This window comes from Coturnix japonica, chromosome 4, assembly GCF_001577835.2.
Source record: "Coturnix japonica isolate 7356 chromosome 4, Coturnix japonica 2.1, whole genome shotgun sequence".
NCBI lineage: Eukaryota > Metazoa > Chordata > Aves > Galliformes > Phasianidae > Coturnix > Coturnix japonica.
The window spans coordinates 16,206,690-16,212,689 of NC_029519.1; the positions used below are offsets into that span (position 1 = coordinate 16,206,690).

The 6,000-nt window shown below is 52.8% G+C and overlaps 1 protein-coding gene across 1 annotated transcript in view; it reads right to left on the reverse strand.

The window, feature by feature from the left end:
- The window catches only part of PASD1 (PAS domain containing repressor 1), a 40,633-nt gene extending 39,016 nt beyond the window's left edge, over nucleotides 1-1,617 (reverse strand). The window contains exon 1 of the mRNA XM_015860790.2: nucleotides 1,370-1,617. The gene's annotated coding sequence lies outside the window, so the exon portion shown is untranslated. The remainder of the gene's footprint in view (nucleotides 1-1,369) is intronic.
- Between the last annotated feature and the right edge of the window lie 4,383 nt (nucleotides 1,618-6,000).

Consider the following 6,000-nt stretch of genomic DNA (forward strand, 5'->3'; position numbering starts at 1 on the left):
CTTTCAAGACTCAGCAGTGAACACATGGTCAGCCCAAGAGGTACTGATGCCTTCCACTCATACCAGCCTCCCCATCTGGCTTCACCAGGAGCCTCCCCTCTGTGCCATGGGCCAGCTGTTGGGCAGCCCCAGAGCCTTGCCATGCTCTCAGTGCTCAGGATGCTCTGCACCACATCACCAACATGCTGATCTGCTCTGATCAGTGCATGACAGGAGAAGCCTCTTCTTGGCTTTGGAATGTATTTTCCAGAAAACCAGAAACATTAATGTATCTTCTTTTGGTCCAGAGGATAACTATAGCAAGAAGCTGCAGCCCAGGAAGTTTATAAGACTTAAACAGATTCTCCCACAGAACGGTACGCGGTGTTGCACTATATTGAGAGCAAGATGTTCACACCGCATCCTCGCGAAGCAGCTCTGCTCAAACAGCAATCATAGGAACGACCTATGCAGACCGCGCAAGCCACAAACGCCGCTCCTTTAAGGCAAGTTCCCGTATCCATACGGTGAGGATGGCTGAGCAGCGATCCAGCAAATTAAGGACAAAGGGGAGCCGTCATTCTGCTAAAAACAAAGCGACTCCTCGCACACCGAACACCGCACGCCATGAGCTCCGGCAGTGCCCGCACACGGGGCAGCCCCGCACCGCACCGCTCTGCCCCGGCCGCCCGCAGGCACCTGAGCGGCTCTCACCGCGCCCGCTGCATCCTCGTCCCGGCCATACAGAGAGGCACCCGACGGACAGCTCGGTGCCGGCCGGCGGTTCAACATCGCGCACCCTCAGCGGGAGGGACCGGCTCCGCTCCGCTCCGCTCCCAGTCCAGAGCCGGCCGCCTGTGGAGTTACCACGCGCAAACCCAATTCCTGGGCGAACCACACGAGGAGCTCTCAAATCTCCCCGAATTTCTGCTTCTCACGGAAACACTTCGTACAACCGAGTGCTCCCACAGCCCCGTGAGAACAGTAACTTTTCAGCCTGGCTTTTAACGTTCTACAATCAGGCGCGACATTCAGTTCGAAGCCGATCTCCACCGTAGATTCCGAAAAACGCGTTCCCAAACTGACCGAAATCGGCGGCAGAACGAGGAAACTCCGATGGAGCCCAGGGCAGCCCGCAGCGCACAGGCTCCCACCAGCAGTTCGGCGCAGCCCGCATCCCCACCGGCTCCCCGCAGCTGCCTGTGCCCAACGCCCCGCTCCGCTTTTTGGGAACGCGACACGACTTCGGCTTAAAGTTGCCGCTGGAAATCTCCCATATTCCCGAAACTTCGCCGGGTGTCGGACGATGGCAGTGCTAAGCGGGGCTCCCCCGCAGCGGGACGGGGACCCTCCGCCCCCGTGACCCCCGGCGGTCCCGCACGGTACGTACCGTCCGGGAGGAGGATGCTCGTTCCGGAGTCGCTCTCAGTGCCATGCCCGGTCCCGGTGCGCTGCCCCCGCTGCTCCGGGGGTCACCGCCCGGCCCGGGGCGCCGCAGCCCGCGGGACGCACGGCATGGGGCGGGCGATGCGAGCTGCGGGCGCGCTGCGGCGGGACTCGGGGGAGAGGCCGGTGTCGGCGGCCGGTTGTGTAACGCGGCGGCGGGCAGAGCCCGGCCTCCCGGCACTGCACAGGCGCGCTCCTCCTCCCGCCCCGCTGCCACCGGCGGCCGCCCGCGCCGCCACCCGCGGAACGCGGCCCCGCCCCGCACTCACGGGATGGGACGGGACGGGGTAACGCGCAGGAGGAGCGCGGCCCGCGTGGGGTCGGCGGAAAGTGGGTCAGTGCCGCCCCGTGGGGCCGAGGTGCGGCGTGGCCGCTGCCCGGCACGCACAGCCCGCGGGACCCACGGGGAACGCACCGGAGCGCTCCGGCCGCCGAGCCCCGCCGGGCACGGCAGCGCTCCTCCTTCTCCAGCCGGCTTTCGGCACCGAGTCCGTGCCCCAAACAAGCTGCTCTTTGACGTGATTACTCATTCCGCACCATGAGTCACTGATTTAACATTTGCCGCTTCCTTCCTCATAGGACTCCTTTTTTCCTTCCCTTTCTTCGCCGTGAATCTCTCCCTTCCTCCCAGGGCCAGGGGCAGCTCGCGGACCCCGCCCGCTCCCGCAGCATCCCGTGCCGACGGCAGCGGGCTTTTCTCTCTCTTACCGGGGCGCTGCGGCCGCTTCTCTCTCGTTCCTTTGGGTAACGCTAATGGACGGGACCTCAATGCCGCTTCTCTTTGCTCTGGAAGCACCTGAAGCGTTGGCACGAAGGCTGAAGGCATCATTAGGGTCCCTGAGCTACACCTCACTCGCTGCGGGCACCTACATCCTGTTAAGTCCCTTCCAAGGCAGCACATTCACACCAACAAGTCGGCTTTATTGCTTTCAGCTGCGTGGTTGCGGTGCTGCAGACCTGAGCACTGCTGCCTGCGGTGTTGCCCACGGCGATACTTGATGCTCCCGCTCTGCATTGCCCCATCCCCATGGCACAGCTGTGGGGGCAGAACGGAGCACAAAGGAGGTTCTGGAAGATGGACTTTGCTGCAGGGAAACCTAATGCCACCACAGAAAGGGAAGTGATGTTATAGTGATAACCCTGAGGAGTGCCTGCTGTTACTGATGAGGGCAAGGGAATGGGTACCTCTGTGGGATGTCATGGCATGCATTAAGCACAGTAATGTGATGGTCTGACCAGAGGTCGTGCTGTAGTTGAAGTGTTCGAACCCAGACTCCTGGCAGGTAGAGCCACAGTGGGGAGCAGGCTGAGCGAGCGTGGGGCTGCTCTCCCTTGTGGCAAAGCTGAAGGAGTTTCCATGTGGATGGCTTTAATTACTTCATTGCAAAGAATGCGCTTCAGAAGTTAAACAGGAGCGGAGAGGCAGATGCTGGCGCAACAGAACCCATGCACTGCTCAGCATGCCACAGTGGTGGGCAGCTGTAGTTGTTCTCTGCAATGGGTGCCAAACCCTTATTGACAGCGCTGCATTGCAAGGACGTGTCAGCAGCTGTAAAGCCAAAGGGTGACTGAGTTTGGTCATAAAATAAGAACAGCAAAGAAAATATGTGTTTACACGTATGTGTTTACAGCCTGCCCCTGTGGTATGTGCCCAGCACTCTGGGGAACCTTTACACAGTGCCAAGACCCAAACCAGCACCCAACCCTGTCACACTGCAAAGCATGCCTGTAATTTCAACGTGATGCTCTGTTTTTTTTATGCAGCAGCCACAGGGAGGCTTGGAAGCCACACCAAAAGGATAGAGGGGAACAGAGGAAACAAAGCAGAAACAGCACCCTTGCCTGGATCCACAGGCCCTGGGATGTGGCTCAGGTGCCGTACTGCAGGACTGGCACGACATGGAGTGTATCGTGCTGGCACTGCTGCACAATGCTGGTACCTCAATACTGTGCCATGCAAAGAATTTAAGCTCCTTCTTTAGCTGTCCTTTATTCGTTTGAGCTGTGCCTGAGAAACAGAGCTATTGCACCCTTGTGTTTTCAGATCATTTTCAGATCTCTGCTTTCCAAGATCTCTACGGGTCCTTGATCCCGGCTCTGGAACTTAGGTTAATGCACGGGGACCTACATGAAGGAATAGGCTGATCTGAACGCACACTTCATTTTTTTCCAGGATCAAGTGCTGTAGGTGTGTGCCTAACATTGCTGAAGTCACTTTGATCTTCTCCAAGGATAGAATTTTCCGCAGATTAAGTTCTTGGCTCTGAATGATGGTATTAGTTATTTAACACAGTCAAAGTTGGGAGATGGTTAAATAATTAGTGGGTTGAATTTAAAGAACATAGCTGAAGTTTCTGGGATATTTTAGTCACATTTACTTGTAATATACAAGATATACTGCCTCAGAGCCTGTCGATGTGCAGCCCTGTGCTCTGGGCAGCACCCTGCAAGTATTAGCGTGCTTCTCCCTCGGCAGATGCATCTGTTCTTGGGGCCTACGTGGCTTTGCCTTCATTTTTCTCCCCCTTCAAAAAGACTGAAATTAAAACTCAGGTTTGCACTGCAGTCATATGAGAAGATGGGTAAAATCCCACTCTCATTTAAGCTCCGAAAAGGGAATGGAAACTCCATTAAAGGCAGAGAAAAAAACAAAACAACACAACCACATTTATTCTAATGTGAATGGGATTCCCCTTTGGTGTCCAACCTGGTACCTGAGTGCTGCTTTGAAGCTTTATGTGACCTCTCAAAAGGACTGGGAACACAAACTTAATCACCACTGAGGACAGATTGCCACCTAAGCTTTAGAGGACCAACCATCTTCGTTTTCCTCATCCAGCACCTTCTTTTGCACAGTACAGTTTTAGGTGGATCTTGTGGAAGCAAAAGTGATATCCAGCTCCTCTGTAACCATGTAGAATATGTTTGTATTCATTTGGAAACCTGAGAGACGCCAAAGTCAGAGACCAGGTCAGGAAAAGAAGAATATTTTAATGAAGCTGCTCATACTTTAAACAATTATTACTATTTTTATAAAGGAAAAACTGTTACTGTCTGTTGTAAATAAGAATCCTCATGCTCTGCTATTCTGCCTGCCTCAAAGAAGTGGGGAAAAAGCCTTGCAAAAGCAAGAGCAGGGCCACCCCCTTCTCTCCTTATCGTTCTGTGAGCATCCAGACTCTGAAGCTCCTCCAGCTGTCTCTTAGTGGGACCCTATAGGATAACACAGCTATGCATTAATTTGCTTTGATTCAGGGTTTGTATCTTCTGGAAGCTGTACCGAAGACAAATTTAGGCTGCCTCATTTAAATGTGGACTAAGTGGGCATAGGCAATAATCACCTCTGATTAGTATAATCAGCTACTGAGGGGCCTGAACTGACATCACAGAATAAAAACTCAATAACATTTTTGTTAAAGGGACAAACACCCCCAGATTCTGCAGTCCAAGCATCAAGTGATGCCATGGCTGGAGCATCACCCATGGCTGAAAGCACAGAGGCACAGCTCTCCAAACATCTCCTGCAATGGTCTTTTAGGACACACACAAGAAAGAAAACAGTGTGTGTCCCTGATCCCAATTCAACCTGGTCCTTGGGTGCATCCCACTGTTTTCCTTCTGCCCTTTTACTGATGTAGTTGTTTATATAAGCACAGAAGCCCTCTAAATAAATCCACAAATGCATAAAATAAATGATCTGATCTTCCACAGAGATCTGGTCCTGGGAGTGAGACAGACCGAAAGCACCAGGCACTGCTGGTGCCAAGCTGCTGTGCTCATACCTGCCCAAAAGCAAGTTAAAATGCAAGTCTGGGAGACTTTGTCACAGACTTTTACCACCAAATGATACTGAAATGTGTCAAGAATTAGACAGAACTGTGTGGGATGCACTCTCTACTCACAGAAACGTGCATCTTTCTGGGCACAGAGGAGGTGCTGAGCACCATCAATGAATTAACTATTATGCTAGAAGTGAATATTATGTGATGGATTTCATTTACCAGCAGGGTGGCAAAACATCAGTCCAAAGAAGTGCAAACAACACCCACTGAAATTGGTGCCGTGCAGCTGCAGGTGGTCACATCTTTGTGTTTCTACAGAAAGTGAATATACAGTCAGAGTTTCCTTATCCAAGTAGGAATACCATCACCTTTGGTCAGGGTTTGTGAGCAAGGGATAAAGAACAGTCTGATGAACCTGCTTGCCATGGAACTTGGGTCATTCTGCAGAGGCAGAAGGGAAACGGATTGGGTTTTTCTCCTCACAAGCCACTATCTGGAAAATGGTTGTTTACAACAAATTTATTTCAAAGGTAACGAAAAACCCTCTTGTTTTGGAGCACAATTAATGAAGAGTTGAAGCTGTGTTATAAAGCATCTTTTAGTTCCCCGCAAATTTCATCCCCCCGCCCTGCCCACGTAATGCCTCTGCCTGCCTCTGACACTGACGGCGGTGCTGGGTTGCAGAATAACAGTCCTTTCAACTGAGGAAAAACAAGAGAGAGACACTCAGACAATCATTTTAAAAGCGCATTGTTTCCTGTAGAGCCTCAGTCCTTTCACTCCCAGAACTTGG